Below are 25,098 nucleotides of genomic sequence, written 5' to 3'. Positions count from 1 at the left end.
GTGTGGCAATTTAATATACTCCTCCTCCTCTTTAAATCTGATGGTGTTTCCTGCTTGGCAGGGGGTTGGACTCGATGGCCCTTGTGGTCTCTTCCAACTCTATGATTCTATGATTCTCTTCTCCCCATTAACCTCTATTCCATGAACCCTCTGGAACAGATTTTGAGGATGTGCTGTAAGGTGGAGAAGAGTTCCACTGTGCAGGTGGAAGTCTGCTGAACTCGTGGAATAGCGACATTGGATACAGCCCTAAGAAGTAAGCCCCACTGAATTTGCTTGCATTCAACTGAATACAAATGCACAGGACTGAAATGTTAGCTATGATTTTGCCACAGAAGGCGACAACTATGCTGTCGTATTATGGATATGTGTGCATATGCAAACCACCCAAAAAGAATCAACCCCAAGTAAAGAATGAGCCCATAAATATCATCCATATTAAAATTGTCCAGGGGTTATTATTAAACATCAGGTATTATTTCAATTTATCAATTTTTCCATTAGAAAAGACTGGTGGTAACTTCCATTCCAGGGGATGCGGGTGGCGCTGTGGGTAAAACCTCAGTGCCTAGGACTTGCCGATCGTATGGTCGTGGTTCGAATCCCCGCGGTGGAGTGAGCTCCCGTCTTTCAGTCCCAGCTCCTGCCCACCTAGCAGTTTAAAAGCACTCTTAAGTGCAAGTAGATAAATAGGTACCGCTTTATAGCGGGAAGGTAAATGGCGTTTCCGTGTGCTGCGCTGGTGCTGGCTCGCCAGAGCAGCTTCGTCACGCTTGCCACATGGCCCGGAAGTGTCTCCGGACAGCGCTGGCCCCCGGCCTCTTAAGTGAGATGGGCGCACAACCCTAGAGTCGGACACGACTGGCCCGTACGGGCAGGGGTACCTTTACCTTTAACTTCCATTCCAATATACTAAAAATAGATGACAGCCTCTTGCTCTCACAGTGGATACCTACGGGAAACCCACAACCAAGGCCTGAGCCCCACAGCACTCTCCCTGCTTGTAATTCCCAGCAAGTGGTATTCAGAGGCATACTTGAAATAGCACAACCTGGCTAGGAGCCATTTATAACCTTCATCTTCTATGAACCTGTCTAATCCCCCTTTAAAGTCTATCCAAGATGGTATGTCCTTAGCCATTGGTCATGCTTGCTGATGGGACTAATGGGAGTTGTAGTTCAGACACATCCAGAAGTCAAAAGGTTCCCCACACCTGCCAAGGAGGCTACATCCATGGGGAAAAGGAAAAAAAAAATCTGTCTACTTTATAGCATTAGGTCCTATGGGTGATGTCCAAGCCTTTGCTTCCTACAATGTTTTTAAAAATCCTAGCCATGAACTTAACACTCCTGAGAGAAGGAAATGTGCATCTGTCAACCATCAGTGGATAGTTGATGGACTATGCTGAAATGGCAAAATTAACTGGGAAGCTCAGGAATCTAGAAGACAAGAACTTTAAAAAAGAATGGGAAAAGTTTATAATTTATATAAAAGATCATTGTAAGCAGGTTAAAACATTGGCAGAATTTTAGACACACTTGTAGTGTAACAGAATGTATGAATAATTTAGAAAGATTAAAAAATTGGGAAAGTATTGATATGCAGTGGAGAGTAGGATCAATAGGTCCCATGGAAGGGATGGGGGAAGTCAGGAGATTCAGAGTAATCTCGATATTCGGATTCTGAATTGTTTTGTTACATGTTTATATTTTTGAAAATCAAATTAAAAAATTCAAGAAAAAAGAAATAGTGCATCTGTAGGTGCAGCTCAATTTTCTACAATATTGTTGGTAGCCCCCAAAATGAAAAGATTTTGCTAGAAAAACAATTGGGGGAAAGAGAATAAATCAGTAACCATGCTCTCCTCTACCCCAGAAAACAGAAACTGACACTGAGAAAATTTAAATATGCTCTTTGTCACTAATCTCCCAGTCATGATAAACAAAAAGTTATGAAATAGGCAGGACCTGCAAACAGGAAATATTTAATAAAGGTTCAAGAGAACTGAAAACAGTTATTTGTTTGTCTACACTGGGTTTTATTGCCCTGCAAGTGTATTTTATTGCCCTGAAAAACATTTTTTAAAAAAGAAGGTGCAGCCTGTAAAAAAAGAGTGAACAAAGGATGGCAATTCCAGGAAAAAGGGGTGGCGTGGAAGCAATCATCGTCAGGTCAAAAGAACTTCAGAAATTTGAATTCTTTGATAGCAGAATACATTATGCCATCTTTATTCTGTTATATTCCAGCCACAACCTGCTTTGCCACTCAGGTACATTCCAATCATATTTATTCATGATAACAAAAAATAACTGCAGTTATAGTTGTGTGATACGGGGCACTGGAATAACACATTCCCCTCAGTTAATGATCCCATTAAAATAATAAAGTTGCATCTCAATAAAATGTTCTGAAATTGATATTGTTACTTGTAGCTGAAAGCTGTGAATTTGCTGTTCCTGAATGCAGTTTTAAGGAAACACCAGAAGCACAGACTCCATATGTCGGCATCTAGCACCACCAAGTGTTCAACTCAGTTTGTCTGCAGCAGAGCTCAAAAAAACACATGTGTCCTTTTCTGTGTGCACCATCGCAAAGCACAATCTGTGATGCTAGAAGCCTCCCATTGCTTTTAAATAGGCCCACCCAAGAGCATCTTGGAGGACAGTACTCTGTTTGAAGAGCTGCCGTGTGACCAGGAATTTGCCCATCAACAGCTCACACCAAGACACCAAACTCTGCAAGCACACAGGTCGCTACGTAAGTTCTCCTCACCTGGTTGAGATGTACCAGAAATAGCTATTACAGTGGTACCTCGGGTTAAGAACTTAATTCGTTCTGGAGGTCCGTTCTTAACCTGAAACTATTCTTAACCTGAAGCACCACTTTAGCTAATGGGGCCTTTTGCTGCCGCCGCGCAATTTCTGTTCCCATCCTGAGGTAAAGTTCTTAACCCGAGGTACTATTTCTGCGTTAGCAGTCTGTAACCTGAAGCATCTGTAACCCGAGGTACCACTGTATTTCTAAACTTGTGTCTGAATGTAGGCAAATTTGTATTCCCCTCTGTCCTCTTTTTTTGTACTTGTACGTAATGCTTTCTCACTTTTTATATTAACACATAGTAGCCACAGTTAGCCTTCCTTAGCCCTCAATATTATTTTTCTTCACCCACCTGAGGTGCACACATTTTAGGAGAATGGTGACGTTCCTTTCATCAGGCTTTTGAAGGTGACGAAGCATAATCTGCTATATTCTTTTTTATTTTTTGTGTTTCTTTTTTTATTGATGTTTCAATCAGTTTTAGAACATATATTGATGTGTCTCAGTGGGCAAGAGTCAACTAAGTTGCTGCAGGTGCAGAATGATTTCTGCACAATGAGACTCTCCCCTCCACATGCCCCATGTCCCCCCTAAATCTGATCTGGGGGGTTGAGGGGAAACAGAACAGGTTTAGGGGACGAACAGGAAGAGGAGAGGGTGGGCCTCACTCCCTGTGTGCTTACCCCACTTAGCATGATGTTGAATTCCACCTATTAAGTTCTGCATCACCCTGTAACCGTACAGTGAAGGGTAGCAAAGTATGTAATACCTAAATAAATAAAATTATTGGCCCATCTCTGTTTATTGTTCATCAGGGATCAGCCACTGCCAACTTTCCCACTCTTGTGCTGTCTGAAAGAGAAAAAACAGATTTTCAAAAATTCTTAAATGGGTTAGAACCAAAATGCTATGTTCTAGAACTGTAATTGTCATTTGTCATTAAAATCCTCAAACAATGAAGGAAGGGGGCTGCCAATGGCTACAAGTCAGGATGGCCATATACTACCGCCAAGATCAGAGGTGCCATGCCTCTGAACCCCAGGTACTGGGGAACAGCAGCAGAAGAGAGGAGACCTCGCTCTCATGTCCTGCTTGTGGGTTTCCCAAAGGCATCTGATTGGTCATGGTGGGCAGTGGCGTAGCGTGGGGGGTGCAGGGGGGGCCAGCCGCACCAGACGCAACATTTGGGGGGGGCGCTCGCACTCGCAGCTCTCTGCCCCTACCTGGCTCACTCACTCTCTCTCACTGCAGTGCTGGCTGTGCGAATCCGATCCGAGCTGCCGGGTCGCCGCCCACTGTGGAGGGGGAGGGTGCCAGGCGTGCATTGCGGTGCGGAGTGGAGCGGAAAGAGAGTGAGGGAGGGACTATCTGGGGGAGGGACAGTGCAGCGGCCGCCCAGCGCAGCGCTGAGCGCGGGAGAGAACCGCATCCGACCAGCCCAGGCAGCAGCAAGAAGAAGCTGGCAGTGGCGGCAGGTTAGGGGTAAGGGGCGCAAATTACTTGCCTTGCCCCAGGTTAGGGGGCGCAAATTACTTGCTTTGCCCCGGGTTAGGGGGCGCAAATTACTTGCCTTGCCCCAGGTGCTGACAACCCACGCTACGCCGCTGACGGTGGGAAACAGAATGCTGGATTCGGCTCATAGTCAGGTCCAACAAGACTCTTCTTACACTCTTAAAAGATTGTTCTTTTCTTGTTTTTAGAAAGGTGGTCACCAGTTGATCATAAAACAACAATTTGTTTATTATTCCCTGGAACTCAAGGCAGCACACTCAGACCCTTTAAGTGTCCCTATTTTCCAGGGACAGCCCCAGATTTATGGAAGCTGTCCCGGTTTCTGTGATCCCAGAATGTCCCACTTTTCCTTAGGATTTTCATTGGAGAAATGTTGGAGGGTATGGAGTTATGCGACCCCTGAGTCATCTGAAGGCAGCCCTATATAGGGAAGCTTTTTATGTTTAATGTTTTATAATGTTTTTATATATGTTGGAAGGCACCCAGAGTGGCTGGGGCAACCCAGTCAGATGGGTGGGGCATACATAGAATAATAATAATGATGGTGGTGGTGGCATGGGACATCCCTATTTTCATCAGAGAAATGTTGGAGGGTATGCATACTTTTGAGTTTCCAAGTGGTCCTCCGCTGGCACTGAGAGGACTTAGATCTGCCTGGCTTCAACAAGATTGCTGCAATCAGCCTTCAGGCCACGCCCTGGGACCATTATGGACAAGTATATTCTACGTATGTATGACTTAATTAATTAATCTATTTGTCTGGAGAACTGCAAGATTATGGTTGTGAAAATACTACATTTGCTTGCTGGACGTTCAAGACCTAGAATTTGACTGCAAGTTTGAATGCAGCCCCAAGATGGCAGAATATAATCACTGTTATTCAGGGAACAAGTGCTTCTGAGTTCACTCTATGAGAGGGTTGGTTGTATCTTCATTTCACTGTGATGTTTAAGGGACCGCATGTCTAACTGGCTCAGATAGTCTCAAAAATAACCATAGAGTATTTTTTACGTTAAGAATCTACCAGTGTAAATGCAGGAGCCTTGTTGGGTAAGACATCACAGTTGATGGGGTAGCTTTTACGAGAATTTCCCTGAGGACTGAATACATTGGGGGGTCCATAAGAACTCGTGCTAAATAAATGTGGAATAAACAGGATGTCTGGAGGAGCTCTTAGACCCCCGGGGGGTCCATCCCCTCCCCATACACACACACCTTTGTCACTGTCAGATTTTAGATGTTTCTAACATTTTACTCCTGCCACAGGGCTTTTGTGCACAATGCAGCTCCCATTGGGAACGGTTTCACCCCTCTTTTTAAATCACCCAATTCCTGGGGTGGGTCCTAGCATGCCAAAACCTCTGTTGCATCTTTGGGTGGTTCTGTTCTACTGCTCTGCTTACTAGCATGGATGGAACTACAAAGTCTTTGGAAGTTCAAAATCCACAGCCCCAAACACCATGGCAGATTCTATAATATCCAGTCTACTTGAACTTGATTTTTCATGGCATGTTGAGCCCTTCTTAATAACAGTAACACTAGTTGATTGCATAAAGCTGATGTCAGAAAGCCAAGCCTTGGGCTTCACGTACTCATTATATTTTCCATTCAATTATTGTTTTGGTTGTTAGCTGTCTTGAAGCAAAGACGAAAGGTGGGGTATAAATCCCTAAAACGAACGAACGAATAAAAGTGACACATTTCCAATAAATCAGTTGGTTGATGACCCTTTCATTCAGGCTGCAGACACTTGCTGGGGAAGTAAGTGGGGCTTACTTCTGAGTAAATATGCATGGGATTGTGCAGATAGTTTAAAAATAGTGCAAAAGAGAACAAATAGGAACCCTTCAGGCAGCTTGTAGCCAAGATACTAGCTGTACAGTGTATCTTTGTACGATGTTACACATCATGCTTAGATACCACTCTGCATTTTAGAATCTGGGAGATATTTTATTGCAGTTAATACCTATTGAAGAAGACAAAGAGGAGGAGGAGGAGAAATAGAAGGAGGAATTAATTAGCCACTTAATGTTAAAATAAGACCACTCAATGCCAGTCATCTACTGAGTGTACACATTGAGTGTCAGGAGGCCCACCGGCATGAAACCACCAAACTTGATAAAATGAGGAGGTAAAACCATGGGGCAGGGGGTCTCCATGAATTGTGCCCTGTCCAAGGCCCTCCAAAACTGAGACTTGGCACCTACACAGTGGCTTTCTATGGTGGACAAGCAAGATTCAGAGCTTAGGTAGGAGCTTAGTAAGCTGCCAAACTGAATCAGAACCCTAGCTGGTCCACCTAGTTCTGTATTGCCTAAATTTACTCTCCAGGGTTTCAGACAGGAGTCTCTCCCAACCCTACCAGGAGATGCCAGGGATTGAACCTGGGATGTTATGCCTGCCAAGCAGATGCTCTGAGCCACAACGATTCCCTGCCTTACACTTGCCCCAGCTCAACATCAGATCAAATCCTGAACAGGCTAGCCAATGTGCTGCCTTCCAGCCAGCATGCCAATGCTCAGGGTTGCTGTAGCCCACAACATCTGGAGGGCACCATGTTGTCTGCCCCTGCTTTGACTCTTTCTGGTGTCCCCTGGCCAGCCCTGTTCTGTGTCCTCTTATCTGCTTCACAGCTTCCTCCCATCCCCTTCCTGGAGGGCTGCTTCCATCTAGTGGGTCATTTAGAGGCTCTGCATCTAAGCAGCAAAGCAAGCGCTGGCTGAGTTCAGAGTTTCCTTTATCAGCCAAAGAAATGTCAAGCAGCAGCAGGATCTTTGCCAAAGGTCTACGAGGGAACAAGGTTAGGGCAGGACTTGGAGTACTTTTCAAAGAAGACCCAATAACCACACAGACACCAGCCATGTCACTGTTTTCCACACTGCGTCCTCGGACAACTTAGTGGAGAAATTAGAAGAGGCTTTGGGGCTATCCTTCCAAAGCATCCCTGACATAGGATCTAAAATTCACTATCCACATAGGGTACTGGCACTGTGGTCCGAGTTTGGGGGTGCCTGCTCTTGGGCTTGCTGATCAGAAGGTCAGCAGTTCGAATCTGCGTGACGGGGTGAGCACCCATTGCTTTGTCCCAGCTTCTGCCAACCTAGCAGTTCAAAAGCACACCGACACAAGTAGATAAATAGGTACCGCTGTGGCGGGAATGTAAACGGCGTTTCCGTGCGCTCTAGCATTCATCATGGTACTCTGTGCACCAGTAGCGGTTTAGTCATGCTGGCCAATGACCCGGAAAGCTGTCTGTGGACAAACGTCGGCTCCCTCGGCCTGAAGCGAGATGAGTGCCATACCCCAAAGTCGCCTTTGACTGGACTTAACTGTCCAGGGGTACTTTACCTTTAACCTACTTTGCTAATATAAGAGAGGGGTGAAAACAGATTAAGGGCCAGGAAAGACATAAACAGTGGCCCATAGCACAAATCATGTACAAAAACAGCCACACAAGAGATGCCAGCACCAGAAAAGTCTGGCAAGAGGATGCTTGTTCATACAAGCTGTGAGACTGAGGTCAGGAGGGTTTGTATAACATGTGGGTAAGCGTTCACACTTTAGCCTAGCCTAGAGTGAATGAAAAGAGAAATATCAAGAAGTAGCCAGGATGAGGGTGGAGTCCATGCCCGTCCTTGTATAAGTGTACTTGATACACAAAAAGGTTTCATGACAAAAATAGTGGCAGGGGTATGAAAAGTGTTGGTGTGATTGTGATTTAAGTGCTGCTTAACTATGCCAGAGTTACCAACTTTCTAAAGCAGACATGGCTCCCGTGTGGTTGACTGCAATTGATCTACAGACATTAGCAGGCTGTGATGCTTATATCCATGTCATGGAAAGCTACAGGCTGGTTTCTAAAGATCCAGTTGTTGTCAAAGGCACAGGAGCAGCCCAAACACTTCTTTTATAGTCAATCAGCAACCCTAGGAAGCTGCCATTTTGGAGGAGAAGCAACAAATAAGATGGGGTGGTTACCATAGCTGTCAACTTTTCCCTTTTCTTGCGAGGAATCCTATTCGGAATAAGGGAATTTCCCTTTAAAAAAGTGAAAAGTTGGCAGCTATGGTGCTTAGGCCTTTCCCTATCCTCAATTACCCTACCACAACTCCCAGATCAACCCAAACGGAGGTGCGTAAGTGGTTCAGGGAACATTTTGGAGCAAGAAAATGGGTGGGGAAAGGGTTAAGAACCACCTCCTAACACAAAACTACTCAATTCCTGATCAGCCCCTCTGGAAGTGACCATTTCTTCTTCTAAAGTGTTTTCAATGTGTTTGTCCACAATATGTAGCCCTACCCACTGTAGAGGGGAGATAAAAGCGCTGAAGAGCGTTAGGTGTATCTGCCCCTAATGTCTGTTCTTAGCAAGATATCAGTCCATTAATCTGCTCTCAGCCCATGGCTTTATGCTTCTATCATAGAAAGGAAGAGGCACAACAATATTATGAGGGTATTTGAAACCATGGATTCCTTTAAAAAAAAAAAGCCAGGTTCTCAGGGTAACTGGATTATAGCAATAAAGAAACACAAAGCACAGATCTGGAAGGAAGCTGGCTTGGTGCTCATCCAAATGTTAAATGACAGAGGATAATCTTTTCTCTCTCGTTCTAATGGCCATTTTGCTTGGCTATCATGGAAGCATGGGAGCGTGCCCCTGATGGCTCTGATCCTTTTATCTGGCCTAACAAAGTTATACAACAGGTCATGACCTAGGCAATATGATTGAGTGAAAACCAGTTCCTCTAAATTGTATGCTTAGAAAAAGAAAGCTCCCAATTCCTTGTATCTCTGTAAAAAAAAATATAATCTGCACTAAAAGGCTGATCAGAAGGCTCCCCCCCCCCCAGCTTTTCTGCACTAGTTTATCTCCCCCAGTCTTTCTGTACTGGTTTATAGAAATTTGCAGCAAAAATCCCCGGAAAAGTTTGGAACAATATTCCTATTAAATATTATAACTTGGTCCATGCCTCTGTTGCCATTTAATACTGTAATCCTATGCATGTTTACTTGGAAGAAAGTCCCAGTGCATTTAATCATGCTTGCACCCAGAAAGGTAAGTAATAATGATTGCAGCCCAGGAATAAGTTCCAGTGGCTATAGTAGGGGTATGTACACAATGCCATCTTAAAACACAGCTGGGTTGTTCCAATTCTCAATTCAGATCAAAGCTGGTTTGGGACAAAATACAGTATTTCATAAGAAATGACAGGATAGATACAGGATACGTATGTATTGTGGCTAACATGGTGTGGGCACCACTTTCCAAACCAGTGGGGGGAGCATAGTAGATGCAAAATACAGTGGTACCTCAGGTTAAGTACTTAATTTGTTCCGGAGGTCCGTACTTAACCTGAAACTGTTCTTTTTTTATATATATATAATAATTTTTTAATGATTTTCCAATTTTACAACAAAATAACAAACACACATCAACAAACAAAAACATACAAACAAGTATAATTTCATATCATTTTCGTAGACTTTCTTCCTCAGACTTCCCCATACCTCACCCTCACTGCATCCCTGTTTTACAGTTTTTCAGCAACCCTTTAGTCCAATTAAATTTATAACTTATTATTTCTCAATTTCATCTTAATTCATCAAACAGTTTCAGCTGTAATTCTGCATCTTCCTTTCCCTTGACATTTTAGCACTCCAACCTGAAACTGTTCTTAACCTGAAGCACCACTTTAGCTAATGGGGCCTCCTGTTGCTGCCGCGCTGCCGCTGCACGATTTCTTTTCTCATCCTGAAGCAGAGTTCTTAACCCGAGGTACTATTTCTGGGTTAGCGGAATCTGTAACCTGAAGCGTATGTAACCCGAGGTACCACTGTAAACAGAAGAGTGTATAGACTCATTGGGCTGAGTTCCTGTGACATCTTGTGCCCATCTTTAGCCTTCAGGAGCTGGTGTACGCCTTGCCCAGCAAAGCAAGACAGAGAGCTTAAAAGCTCCTTCTATGCTGGGAAAACCCAGCAAGGCCTACTGAGCACCCTGGCTGTGGAAGGCAGGAGATGCTCAGGTGGGGGAGGTTCCAAGGGGGTGGTTTGAGTACATGCATTTTTGTGTATACACAGAACCCTTGGAACTGAACCCACCATGTAAGATGTGGCCATACTGTACCTTTTATAGTTGTGTCTTGAGACAGGAAGTGAATTTTTATTTAAATTTTTAAGAAGAGGAGGGCAGGCAATACTAAGTTCACATCAGCAGTATGAGTTAATAAAGTTGTGTGGTCAAATTTTGAGGGAAGATATTGTTGTGAAGGTTAAATCTTCCATGAGATACTCATTTTTTTCAAATGAAAACAACAAGTATTTCTGGCACAGAACCACTATCTCTAGTGGTCTAAAACCTGGTTTGGAAAGACTAAACATAACAGCCATGATGAGGTGTAGGCTCATGTCATTAAGCGCTTTACAGGTCAAAACACCTTGTGCCTAGAAACTAATGGGAAGTCACAGATGTTGGAGCACATGTGTAATGTTCTGTGGGTGATCAACCTATCAAAGGATTGGTTCCACATTCTGAACAAACTGAAGCTTCCAGACCATAACCAAAGGTAGCACCATGCTAAGAACATTACAGTAGTCTAGCCTTGAAATTACAAGAGCATGAATAATGGATTATGGGTTCTGATGAGACAGAAAGGACTGGAATCTTCTTATAAGATGGCTGTTCATGGAAGATAGACTAGGAATGTCACAGTAGAATGGCAAAAAAGAAACAAAATAGTCACCAGGCAATTTTTATTTTTAAAAGGGCAGTAAGTGTACATTAAAAATCAAACTAATCCTATGTCACATTCCTGATTATGATACCAGAGAATAATGAAAATCATTTGACTTCCCTAAAATAAGAAAGGAATAAGCTCTCAATTTTAGCCTTCATTTTGGAATTGCAGCACCCATGCTAGCAGAAGCTGCCAGTTATGGATAGACAAAAATGCACAGGTCTGCAGGGGGGAAAGTTCCTCTCAGTGCTCCATTCCCTGAACAGCTGAGGCAGCAAAGTCCTGACATGTTGAAGGGCAACCTAGCCTTCTTTGGACAAGAAAGGTCACTTCTGTTTGTTTTAATATTTTGGTTAAAATAAAGAATACTAGATATGGTAAAATAAAAGGAGAATTCTTTTCATGCCTAAATCCAGGCTTTGGTGAGAGAACCCCAGCAGAGATTTAAAATCACACACAAAAATGCAGCAAAGCATGGAAATATAGGTGGTTAGACCTTTAAAATATCCCCTTCTGATCTTCTTCCAGAGCACCTCACTTCCCTTAGCATGGAAAGAGACCACACGACCGTTAAGTTAAAAACACTTACAAGCTTTTCAGAGGTAAGATTCATGGGCTTTTCTATACAGCATCAAGAAAAGACAAAATTTAGTTTCAAAAAGTAGTAAATGTTTCTAAATTATTTGTACAGGAACACAAAGATGGCTTTCTTAAGCAACATGGTCTAAGCTTGGAACATCCAGCTTAGGCATCCCAACTGGTAGGGTTCACATGGTGGAAAGGAAGAGAGTGTGGGAATATGGTCATTTGTTTTGCCCATGCTCTTATGGACAAATGACCATATTCCCACAAGAGAGAACAAGGGTGATGGGTAAATGACCTAGCTAGGCCTGGAAGTATGGCTTACTCTATGGTCTTAACCACTTCATGCGTTAATTAGACTTAAGTATGTTGGTTATATGAGGCTGGATATATCCCACAACTTCAACATACAATTGCCCTCAAAAATGAAAGTGTGTGTCAGAACTGAAGGGAAATAAGCTTCGCCTGATCATCCAAGCGCAAAAGAAAACCCCCTACATGCAGCAGAGTTACACCAGACTCTAAATTATTGGAAATGGGCTGTCTTAATAGAAAAACCAATGGAGCCTCTTTGCACCTCAAAATAATGTATAAATATGCTTCATCTGGGGCTGTTCCACACATGGCCTACATGCCTTACATAAGGGTGGGGTGTGCAAGCAAAATGGATGGCTCTTCTGAGACACGCCTGCTCACATAGGAATTTACAAGCGTAGACCCCCATTCACATTAAAATGCTCCTACACAGCAGGGAGGTTTACATGAGCCTGAGGCTTAGACCTACACTCTGCTACATATATAAACAGAAACATAGGCCCTGCACAAACTAGCCTTGTGCATCTGAACATGCAGGTATTTAGGGTTTTGTTTTTAAAGCTTAGGCACAACAGATGTACCTACATGGCTTTAATAATTTCAAGGAATATCAGCTTAAACCCATCAGATCTAATAACGCAACTGTTCAGTTGCTTCCAGCTGACCTGTTTATTGAGCATTCATCTTGACTCGTCTGCAAAAAGTTTGCAGGAAGGTTAGACAGCATTGACTATTTATTGAACACTCGTTCCAATCTGTTTGCAAGGGAGGCGATATAATCTTGTCTTGAGCAAATGTTACCCCACACTTCCCAGTCCATTTTCCTGTCACTTCCCTTATCGTAACATGTATAATTTTGGCAAGAAGTAGGCTTGTAGTGTGAGAGCCCCAAATCAACTTTAATTGCACAACCTGAATTTGTCAGTGTCTGGTTGAATCTCACCCCAAAATAATGACAGGCTAGAAGCACCCTTTGTCCTTGTCAATCATAGTTTCCACTTATTTTAAAAGCCTTTTTTCTTAGCATATGTCTGGATAGTGGATTTAGGAATGTTTTGGGTTTATTCTGGTTTTTTATTTGTACATCACACTTTCAAAATCTCTCTAGATTTATCTGCCTCTCTCATTGTCACGGATTCACTGTTCCAGGGACATCCCTTACTTTACGGCAGCCTGATGCAGGCAGTAATCTTGATACATATTTGGTGACCCTGCAACATTAAATCACACACTGTAGTGCTTTATTCCTCCTCCAGAAGACTTTCTGCATTAGTGGGTATCTAAAATTACACCCGAAAGATTGAATACACCCTGCAAAGTAATAAATGACACCATATGGTCTTCATTTTTCAAAGCAATGCACCACTGTTTTAAAGCAATTTGTGTTTAATTTTCCAATTAAAAGGCTTGAAATAGATTTCCTAACACAGGGACACAGAAAACAGTCACTTCAGGGGTTCTCCCTAGCTAAGAGATCAGGTGAACTAACAGCCTTGACAGTCACATGTTGCCCTTGGTCAGGTAGCTACCAAGGGGCCCATAAGCCTGAGCTGTTAATTTCTTCCCCTTTCTACTCTGAAACAGCGAGTCATCATTACAGCAAAGACAAGGGGCATGATGCCTCTCTCAACAAATTAAAATGAGTATATGCTTCCTTAAGCCTCTTGGGCTTGAACATATGTCAGCTCTGAACTACACCCTTACTAACCCCACTTTCCCACTCAATTTGTAAAGAAAGAAAATCCATTTTAAAAGGGCAGATCTTTGCTGTGCTCCACAGAAAGCAGCTATTAAGAAAAAACAAACAAATATTGGAATCTTCTTCCAAAACAGATCATTCCCTTGTGGGCTTGTTTGTTTGCTTTTTCAGTTATGCCATTGACAACTATCAATGTTGACTGTATTTTTTTTTTTACTTCAGAAAAGATGTATGAAAAAGTGAAATTGAGAGGTCTAGAAAACTTTTATGGCCTTTTCATTACTGAATCCAGTGGCGTAGCGTGGGGGGTGCAAGGGGGCCGGCCGCACCGGCCGCAACATCTGGGGGTTAGGGTTAGGGTTAGGGGGCGCAAATCCACGGGTTAGGGGGCGCAAATTACTTGCCTTGCCCCGGGTGTTGACAACCCATGCTACGCCACTGACTGAATCTACTGAAAACAAAATAAAAAAAATTCCTTCCAGTAGCACCTTAAAGACCAACTAAGGTGCTACTGGAAGGAATTTTTTTATTTTGTTTTGACTATGGCAGACCAACACGGCTACCTATCTGTAACTGAATCTACTGAGTTTCTGAGAAACCGGAGATTCTGATGTTTTATTGTCAAATAAAGTGTGTCACATACTCGCACAGCAATAGTGAATGATTGTGGAGATATGGCTGCGTTCTCAAGGGGGATGTGTGTGAAATATTAAAGTGAAATAAAATAATATGCACACTTTGCCTGTGAAAGAATGTGGCTTCAGTCACACCCACTTGGAAGCACTTCCCATTTAATCTAGGGCTCATGCATAGATCCTGGTGTTGCCATATTTCAAACAGTGATAATCCAGACAGAAAGGTTGTTGAGCTTTTTTCAGTTTTCGGCTCGGACCTTTGTTAGATTTCCGTCAGGGGTGGAGAATAGATGTTGTTAGATTGATCAGCCTGAGTCAGGGTAATGAATCATGGATAATGTGAGTTGCAGTCCATTCTGGAGGGCCACAGATTCTCCATTGTTGCTATAGGTGAAGCTACAATCAATTTGTCCTTAAATTGCAAAACACAGACTGGAATACAATTTATTTCCCAGGTCTATTTCTCATTTATAATATTTATGCATGGTATTTAATAAATAATAATAAAATAAAGCAAAAAGGAAGCTGCAGGCGCACAATGACTTATTAAAATATTTTATACCAACCTTCCAATCTGTAGATTCATAAAGGAGGTAACAAAATATTTTAAATTACAGCAATAATGAAATCAAATTCAATAAAGAAGCAGTAAGCACAGCAAGAAAACAATGAATTAAAACAGCCATAATCAATACGCAGTGAACCTCAAAAGCTCTGTAGAAGAAACCTGAATGTCTGGAGTCTAATGACAGTACAATAGAACTCACTAGGAAGTGATTTCCATAATTTTAACTCCAGTTTGGGAAAGGACAGTTGGGAAACCAACTGGAAATCAGTGAAGATTGACTCAAACCCACATTATACCTACATTATATGGTCCATGCAGTCCAGCTCAGTCAGTATCCTAGTGGCTGCATTTTGAGCTCCCTGAAGCTTCCAAGTGTTCTTCTAAGGAACTCATAAGTAACTTATTCCCAGCAGCAAGAAACATCAAAACTAGACACTGGAAGGATCTATCAGAAGTGAACACAGACTACTGGTACCAAAATGTATGGGAAACCGGCCTAGACTAGGAAAGTTAACCAACAAACTTAAATTAGCACGAGGACAAGCAAAGGAAAACCTCTTCATCCCGGTGTGGTTCCCCTTTATCACAAACACAGCACAACAGGACAATGACCTATCCCCTCTCCACAGTACAGTGGTACCTCTGGTTAAGTACTTAATTCGTTCCGGAGGTCCATTATTAACCTGAAACTGTTCTTAACCTGAAGCACCACTTTAGCTGATGGGGCCTCCTGCTGCCGCCGCACTGCTAGAGCACAATTTCTGTTCTCATCCTGAAGCAAAGTTCTTAACCTGAAGCACTATTTCTGGGTTAGCGGAGTCTGTAACCTGAAGCGTATGTAACCCGAGGTACCACTGTATACAAATCAATATGGCTAACCTGAGTCAACAACCTTCCCCCTCTAACACATACAGACAAGCCACACTCCAATCAACTGAATGCAACAAACCAAGCTCTGGATCCCCTAATCTTTCATAATGGGTGTGTATATGTGTGTGTGTAACAAAGGATCTACCCATGTGATGCTAACACAAATCGGTACAGTAACACTCTGCAACAAAAGAACAATACCCCCACCTCTCTCCCTTCCATCAACTGCAAGATGCCTATGACAAAAGTGTCTGTCACTACATGTAAACGAACTGTGAAAAAGACTCTATGAATTGAAAGTGGAGACAATAGATGTACTTTTCCCTGTTTATTTTATTGTTTTGTAACACAAGAAAATATTTAATAAAAACTAATAATAAAAAGAATACTTAAAACACTTCACTGTAGCATCTTTAGAACCATGTGTGAAAACAGACAGCACACACAAATCTTGCATTATGGAAGTGAATACCTCTGTACTATCTTTTTTAAATTTAATTTTTTAATGTACGACTATAACACAACACACACACACAGTGTGACAAAAACAAACATGATAGGAGAGCTTGTAGTAAATACAAATGAAGTCATAGCCCAAGAGACTTATAAAGCAGATAACAATACAATTACTATCACAAGTTGGATAAATGCATCTTTCCAGAAAGGTAAATGTAATGGCCGAGGACAAATTTATTGGTGTAAGAAATTAAGGAAAACTATATTGGTTCCCAAACCTTTCCCAACATGTACAACTTGAAAACTGCTGAGGGTCTTGGTGAACCACTTAATGGTATTTCTACCTGTTATAGCAATTCTAATGCACTGTGCTAGATGCTGCACGATTTACAGACCCACCACAGACCACCTGAATAAAACTTGAGGACCGCTCTTCTATGTTCCAACCATATAAACAGACAGAATGAAACAACAACTCAGAGCTATCTTATTTCTGCTGAATTTGCTTGAATATCTTTTCTATCATCGCATATGTTCAGCTTCCCCAGCCCTAGGCCAGAAAAAGCAAAGACTTCCACAAATGATTGCATATTTAAGAATATACTCAGACATCCATAAAAAAGCAATATTGTGAAGCTTGGTGTGAATTTGCCATAGACATCCTTGTAGATCTATTTCTCCTCAGGCTGTATCTCAGCTTTTTGACAACCACAGACCCCGGATCAAGCTTGTTCAATGCACTCTCTTTAATTAAGCCAAATAATAAGCTATATCATACTCAAGGCCACAAGCAGCAGGTATGCTGCTGCTGCGTGCCTGTTCCTGCTCACCCTTTGCCTTCCTCCCTTTACACAAAGTCGGGGTGTAAATAGTTCCACGCTTGGCCCTATTGCTCGGCGTCGTGTCAACACAGAACGGGATTCAGATCTGCCTTTCCCGCAACAATTCTCCTTTGCAGAACATCCTGCTAGGCACCTTATTTTATCCTTTGCAGGGCAGGCAAAGAGAAAGAGATGGAGCCGTGTGATCCAGTTGCTCCACTCGCTCTTTCTGCTGGGCTTACTCCAAGGACGGCCTCGTCCGAAATCCTCCCCTCCCTGACCCCCCAGCCCAAATGCCAGCTCCCTTCACGTTCTTGAGGTACTCAAGATCTTGCCCTTGCCCTTCCCTGGGTGAAGTCTCGCCCGCGAGGACATGCGCCTCCCTTTGCAATCCCGGGGCTGGCAGTCTCGAGCCCCCTCTCCCGCTCGTGCCAAGGCCACCGTGGGCCAGATTCCCTCGCTCCCTCCCCTCCAGTGGGAGGCGCCTCCGGGACAGAGCCAGCTCCCAGCAATGGCACTAACACGGGACCGGGGCATGGCGAGGAGGCTCCTCTTGCAGGGGCTGCACAAGGGCAGCCGCGCGCAAGAGGGTCGCTCGCCCCACGCGCCTCCACCCAGCCGCCTGCCGAACCCTCCGGCCGCATTTTACTAGATTGTTTATTATTTTGTAGTGGGCGGGGGAGGGAAGAGCAGCTGGGCCAATCGCGGGAGCCCCCGCCTAGACGGACGGCACCTTCCGAGCAATGCGAAAAGAGGGCGGGCCCCGGTGGTCACGCGCTTATTTAGAGAATGACATCATCCCTTGGCGCGCGGCAACCGAGCTTGGTGGCGATGGGGCGGGGCCGAGGGAGGGGCCAGAGGGTTGGGGCGGGGCCGGAGGGAGGGGAGGGGCTTGGAGGAGAGGAGGCTTGTGCGTAGAGCAGGATTGTGGGGAGAAGGAGGTCTATTGTTGCGCTGCGTTCCCAGCCCGGGCAGGTTCCCCTTCTTCTCCCTGCTGCGCCCAGGGTGGCAGCGCGAGGGCTGAAGCGGCGCGATGCGAGGGAAGCAAAGGCAGCCGCGTGGGCTCCGCGGCTGCAGCTGCAGCTGCAGAAGGCGCTGTCGACAGCGCACGGGCGCGGAATGAAGGGAAGCGACCCAGCGGGTTCCTCTGCTGCGGAGCGCTCTTGGGGGACAGGCGGGGTGGGGGCAACCCCCCTCCAGGGCGGAAGGTCGCCCGCAGACCTTTGCGCCTTCCCCGGGCGCGCTGGCTCAGCAGCGCCGAGAGGGGTGGTCCCGTCGCCGTGTTTGCACCAGCGGAAGAAAGTTAGAGGGCTAGTAACAGGAGGAGGCGCAGAGAGAGCCAGATTGGTCCTTCAAATTACCGCTCCGCCAATGATCGTTTCCGCAAGGAGCCCTGAGAAATACCGCTGACCTATAAGGCGGAGATGGCGCAATGGTTCGTCTGTTGTGCAGGCAGTCCTCCCGCGCGGGCTGCTGCAAGCCGTGTTGCTAAGCTTTCAGGGGACGCTTTAATTTGCCCGTTTCGTATTACCTAAGCAAAGCAGGCTGGTTAAACTCTTGCAAAAATGTCTGCGCTTGGATCACGCGAGGTGCAAATAACTAATAATCACGCTGCAATTATGGGTTCATTATGTGTCATTATCCCTATTTACCTATGGACAAACTGAGGCAGAAACCGGTTGTGTCGCTTATGCAAGGTCACAAAGGGTGTCGCCAACAAGGCAAGGAACAGAATGCGTGTATCCTCAGTCCTAGTCTCTTCCCAGCCATGTAAATGCTTTAGGTGACACACTGGGCAGTTCATTCAGACTAGGGATGGGGAATCTGCAGCTTCCCACCTGGCACTGGAGGACATCTATCATCCCTCACCCTGCAGGCTGGGACTGAGGGCAGTTCTGTCCAATTATAGCTCCAGGGCCTGCTACAAAAATCAAATGTAAAATACTGCTTTACGTTGTAATGCCAAATGATTGTCTTTCTACAACCTGGAAAGACCACCTCTGCATCTTCTGAATGGGTAGCTGTGTTGCAGCAAATACAGAAGAGTCTTGTGGTGCCTTAAAGATTAACAACTATAATAGAACTAGGGCTGGCCCAAGACATTTGGGCACTTGAGGAAGATCCAAAAATGGCACATCCCTCCTCACCAGGGAAGAAGGGGTGGGGGAAGATCTACATCAGGAACAAGGGGGTGGGAAAGACTGTCATTGAGATTTGCTGTCCTGGGGAATCCTCCCATCTGAGGCAGACACCTCACCTTGCCTCATGGGTGGGCCGGCCCTGAACAAAGATCTACACCAGGATCTGCTGGCCCTGTAGATCCTACCACCTGAGGCCTCCCCTTGCCTCATTTGCAGTGACTATTCACAAAGCAGGGCAGGTGATAACATAAATAACATGGTTGGCTATGCTCTCCCTCCGTGATCAGCAGCTGCATGCTTCTGAAGAGCAATTCCTGGAAACTGTAAGAGGGAAGAGTGCTCTTGCACTCAAGGCCTACTTGTAGGCTTCCCACAGGCATCTGGTTGTAAGAACAGGCTGTTGGACCAGATGAGCCACTGACCTGATCCAGCAGGCTCTTCTTATGTCCTTATGGTGAACTAATTGTTATATGAACCCTCTTACCCTGATTCAAGCCATGGATATTAGAATTGAAACACATGATAATTTGTAATCCAGCTGTTTCACACTGCTCTCTCCCTTTGAAGATCCTTTGTTGAAGAATAGCCATCTTTAGGTCAGGGCAGAGTAGCCTGTTGTCAGGGTTGTGTCTATTTACTCTTGTGCACAGAAAATAGGCCTTAGGTAGAATGTAGAAGGGCAGCATCTATGCCACATTGGAAGATAATGAGTGGGTAAATTAACCCTCAGTGTTTTGGCTAACATTGTTCATTAGGTCTTGCACTTGTGTTGCTTCAGTAGAAAAGGGGACAGAGTTGGCATTTGGTTTTGTTGTGGCATCTGATTGCGGTGTTTGTGTCTCTGTTTTGTGGCCTCTTGTTGGGTATCTGTTTTAGAGCAGGGGGCTGACTGTAAACAGTGTAAGCAAGGCTACCACCCCATCTTACAAAAGAGGAGTGCCATTATCCAGGGTGGGCTATAGATCCTTGGTGGTATGTTGCAGTGGTTTTCACCTTTTCCTTTTAAAAAAAGCCCCTAGGTTCTACCCCTTTAACAATTATGCAATTTAACAGGAACAGCATTGCCAGGTATTGCAAATTCATGGGAAAGCTGAACCTAATGAGTTTCTGTCACTTGTGCAGCATAATACCAAAGCCTCCAATATTATAATTGTTGTTGTGCCCATTAAGGAAGCAGCCTCACTCAACAGCCCATCTTTCAATAATACCTGGAGCCAGATATCTGCCAACAGGCAGACACAATAATATTTTCACATCAATATTGAATTTTGTTTGACTCCCAGTAAACAGCACCAGTGATATTTTAGGGACAATGAGTACGACAATTCAAAGATATGAGGTGTGGGGCACATTTCCTCATATCATGTGGACATCTTTTCATAGTTGCTCATCTTTCACATTTATTGTCCTGTTGTTTTTGTAGCACTGAAGAGTGAATAGAGGTTTCCTTACCTATCTTTTTGATCCCATTCATTATTTGTATGCCCACGTCATGTATCTTCTTACTCATCTTTGTTTGAAGATCAATAGCCCCAGTCTTTTCAATTCCTCCTAGGATGGACAGTTTTATTAAAGTCATTTTTGTTCAGTGGCTCTGTTCTACTTCTTCTTTACACATAGATCAACCTGTCCTATTGGGATATTTTTTTCTTTGTTTTAGTCAAAATATAACACAATCCAAGGCAGGAAATGAGAATGGCCTCTGAGCTCTGCGCTGAACTAACCTGTTTAATCCTGCCTCTACACTGTGGACATAACCTACCATAGACTGAAAGTTGATCAAGTTATTCCATCTTCCCAGAGAGCCACAAGTACTATAGTTTAATGATATGGGGCTAGAAGATTTGTTGCTGCCCCTCCAAACTATCACTCCCAGGATTCTTTGGAAGGAATAATAAAATATGAACAAAACAAAAACCCCCCAATATATTTCTAGAGCAGGGATGGGGAACTTACAACCCTTCAGATGTTGTTAGATTTCAACTCATCATCCCTCACCATTGTCTATGGGAGTTGGACTAGAACAGGGGTCTGCAACCCGCGGCACCGGAGCGGCATGTGGCTCTTTTACACCTTTGCCATGGCTCCGGGGCAGATACTAGCGAGGGGAGGAGGTGCATTGTGCGCCCCGACACTCCCCACTGTGGCGGGCGCTGTACTGGCTGTGACGTCGCATGGGGGCGGTGCGTGCGTTAGTCACGCACCGTCCTGACGTCACCTTCCCGCCCGCTGTCAGATCGGAGGGCAGCGGCGCGCATGCTTTAAACGTAGCAATGGTTTTGCGGCTCCCATGTTTTTGTTCTTCGGAAACGGGTCCAAGTGGCTCTTTTTGTCTTAAAGGTTGCAGACCCCTGGACTAGAACAACATCTCGGGGGTGGAAGCAGAGGTTTCTCTATCCCTGACCCAAAATGAAACAACCTAACCTTCTTACAACTGTGAAACCATTAGTTCTTTAAAATTTTCTCAATTTTTTGTGGAATTAAAGAATGGGTACTTTGTATGCTTATATCTGACCTGCATTCCATATAAAGAAATGATGGACTAGGCCTTTTCAGTATAAGAAGAGAAACTGGAAATGGATATATTTATTGAAATGATGCTAGTATGACTAGAACCGTAGTAATCCTGCAACAAGGACTGTTGTTCAAAGAACTTTGAACAAAGAGCTTTGAATTTATAGTCTCTAAATGTGAATATGGCAATGGGTAACCAGAATTGCCACTTGACTGGTTTAAAACCACCCTGGCTGGTTTTGTGTGTGTGTGCACGCACGCACACACACACACACACACACACTTTCAAACTCATACACAGTGATGGATAAGTACTTTGGCAACTGGCTTGGTGGGTTCCAAGTGTTGCAGTCTGCCCCGAATGTAACACATAAAATTATTTGGATATTCTTCATTTGGTAATTGCTAGGTTAGTTCCAGAGTCAACAGGCCCTGAGAGATAAAGGGAGATAATGAAGTGGAAAGTATCAAATCCTAACTACAGAAAAACAATAGAACTGCAGGCTCATGTTCCCAGGTGTCCCAGGGCAAAGTGGAGTTCCACAAATGAGACTTGAGAGATCCATGAAGAGCACAGTGTTCCACTGCAACTGAAGCCTCAGGATACCTGCTTGCAGTAATAGTGGAGCAAATTGCTCCAGGTGGCTCAGGCAAACTGAGCAAAGCCATATCCTACAGGGAGTAGAGGTTTTGTTTTGCTTTTTTAAGGACTGCCATATGTCCAGAATTTCTTGGACATATCCAGGACTCCCCCGCCAAAAATAGCATCCAGGCAGAATTTGGTTAAAATGTCTGGGAAATCCAGGCATATGGCAGCCCATATCAGTGCAGATTTTGTTACGAATTTCCCCAAAAATAGAGTTCAACAACTTTGCCAAAAAAAGCACCCCTCCAGATTTTGTGTCTGGATTTCCCCTTTTTGAAATATGGCAACCCTAGCTTTTTGTTCCTTTTTTAAACCCTGCCAATATATCTTGGTAGAAAATTCCTTATCAGCCCCAAATATGAGAGTGTATGAGGTCCTAAATGTGGAAAAAAAACCCATTCTGTCTTTACAAAATACATTTAATTAGAATGAAAGTCTGAGAACCCTTTATCCGTAACCCTGGGCTCCATCTGAAAAACCCTTTTAAGACCACAACTGTGGGCCCAAATGAAAATAATAAAAAATGTGATAAATATCCTAAATATATTTAAATTTTGATTTGAAACTGGACAAGTTCTGCGAAAAGTAGGGTTAAGGTGTTAGTGATACAAAGGAAAAGCATAGGAAGGAGGTGGTGATCCTGGGACCCTGTGCTAGATTTTGCTTGTGTTTGCATTTGATGTCACTGAGGCTACAGAGAGCAAAGCAGTTTGGACTGGGCCTATGCACAAAGCTTTTCCAGTGGAGAGTAGTTTAAGAACATATAAATGAACCTTGCTGAATCTGTCTGAAGAGCTATCTCAGGTATGGGGAATCTCTTGCCTGCAAGGCTTGTGTCTCAAACCATGCCTTTCTGCCCCTTTATCCGACATCTTAAGTGATGTCATGTCTTGGCCAGGTAAACACATGGTTCTGCTCCAGTATCCTGTTTCCCAAACTGCCCAACCAGATGCCTCTGGGATACACAAAATATCCACATTGTAATACTGCCCCCACCTCCATAAGTTAGCTCTGATTTGCATATAGAATGGGATTCCTCCGCATTCACCATAGTCCCTATTTATATCAGTGTCAAAGTAGCCACATGTTCTGCCTTATGGAGGATGGTCCTGTATTAGATGGAGTCCTCTATCTGAAAGGCTGTTGGGAGTTGATGGCTGGAATATTTCTGTGTATTCACAATGTATTTTTCTATTTCTTTTTTTAAGAGATGTATTGTGGTTCTTTTGTTGTTTTCTTTTTCTAAGTTTTGTGTGTGTGTATGTATGTGTTAATTTTAAACCAATAAAGATTGAATTAAAAAGAAAGAAGAAGGGGAGTCTGGTCCAAGTGCTGTTAATGGATGAAGAATCATGTGGGGGAGAGGAGGGGGAACCTTGAAGTTGTCAATCAATAGTTAGTACCTGGGCCGTAATTCTAAATGTGCATATATACACAGAAGTTGGGGGGGGGTTATGCAAATTATTAGTAGCTAATGAAACGTGATGCAAGATCAATTATCAGTTACAAATTCGAGACTGTATGGGAATTAACTGAACAGTCAGTCCTGGATAAAGTGAACCCTTTATCTGTTTGAATGAAATGTTGACTCTTTCACAGCCTCTCCACTATTTAAACAAGGTAGTGTTTAAACAGAGCACTTTCGGAATAAACATCAGGGAGGGGTGAGATTTTTAAAATGTAAGAAAGCGCTGTTAATTTCCAATCTAGTTCATATTGTACAGTGTAAGGAAGTGATGTCAATTTATAACTACCAACTTACTTGAAATGAAACGTTCAGAATCATTGTAAAGGGTGCAGTGACTGTTTCTGCTGAATAATATATTAAAACCAATATCATCCAGCTGGATCATGAAATTATATATAAACCACTGTAAGAAAATGCTGCCCAGTTCACTTGGAAATGAAGTTGTTTAAAAAATCTATTATTTCCCCACATTACTTCAACCCATTCTATCTGGATACTTGAGTGTTACATAAATGTAGTCCAAGATCTTGCAGTCAATTGCTGATATTGTGTTATCTAGAATAAACAGTGGTGAAAAGTTCTTCATGGGAATTCTGAATCTGGGCCAAAACACATACATAATGTTGCAACCTGATGGTGCTATTTACTTAAGGATCCCAATAAAGAAAGGTAAAGGCCCAACTCTTACTTGGTTATGGCCAAAGAAAAATCACATGTACATGTATATCAAAATAAGGCATTTTTATACCATTCTGTTTCAGTTGGACAATAGAGCACATGTATAGTTCTCACTCACTAAAATTAATGGTATGTAATGGCTATTTTATGTATACCTATAAAATCTACTATATTTATAGAGATGGCAAAGTAATTACTTTTCTTGTTATCTAATTACTTGCCCTCCCCCTATCACGATTTTGTAGTCACCTAGTGCTGGGTGGTTGTGATTAAAACAAAACTGACCTATTTATTCTCTATGTTTGGGAATAAATCTGGTTGATTTTAATAAAACTTCAGTAAATATACATAGAACTGGGCCACACATCAAATTTCTGTAAGGAATACATTTTGTCTCACCAGAAAAAGTAATGTCTTGCTATGTATCTGCATACTCTTTAATATCTGACCACCACTGGATTCTTAGCACTTACTAAGCAGGAACAAGGAAGCAGATTTTCCTTTAATGTTTGAACCTTTTACCAGAGTTTGTTAACTTATCCATTTTATTCATTCATTATCGCATGACTTTCTCCAAAGAAACTGGAAATGTGTAAGACACATCTAAACATGTCTAAATTCCTCTCAATTTAAAAAAGTG

General features: G+C 43.4%; 1 long non-coding RNA gene across 1 annotated transcript; it reads left to right on the top strand.

Annotated features, from left to right (window-relative positions):
- Positions 1-29: 29 nt before the first annotated feature.
- Positions 30-11,849, top strand: LOC307213671. The gene is made up of 3 exons (XR_013837619.1): positions 30-256; positions 2,467-2,757; positions 11,594-11,849. It is a non-coding gene; the product is annotated as an uncharacterized lncRNA (long non-coding RNA).
- Positions 11,850-25,098: the final 13,249 nt, after the last annotated feature.

Source organism: Podarcis cretensis (genome assembly GCF_951804945.1).
Source record: "Podarcis cretensis genome assembly, chromosome: 3".
Taxonomy (NCBI): domain Eukaryota; kingdom Metazoa; phylum Chordata; class Lepidosauria; order Squamata; family Lacertidae; genus Podarcis; species Podarcis cretensis.
The sequence above is the reverse complement of the archived record's forward strand: the minus strand, read 5'-3'. Positions and strand labels throughout refer to the sequence as shown.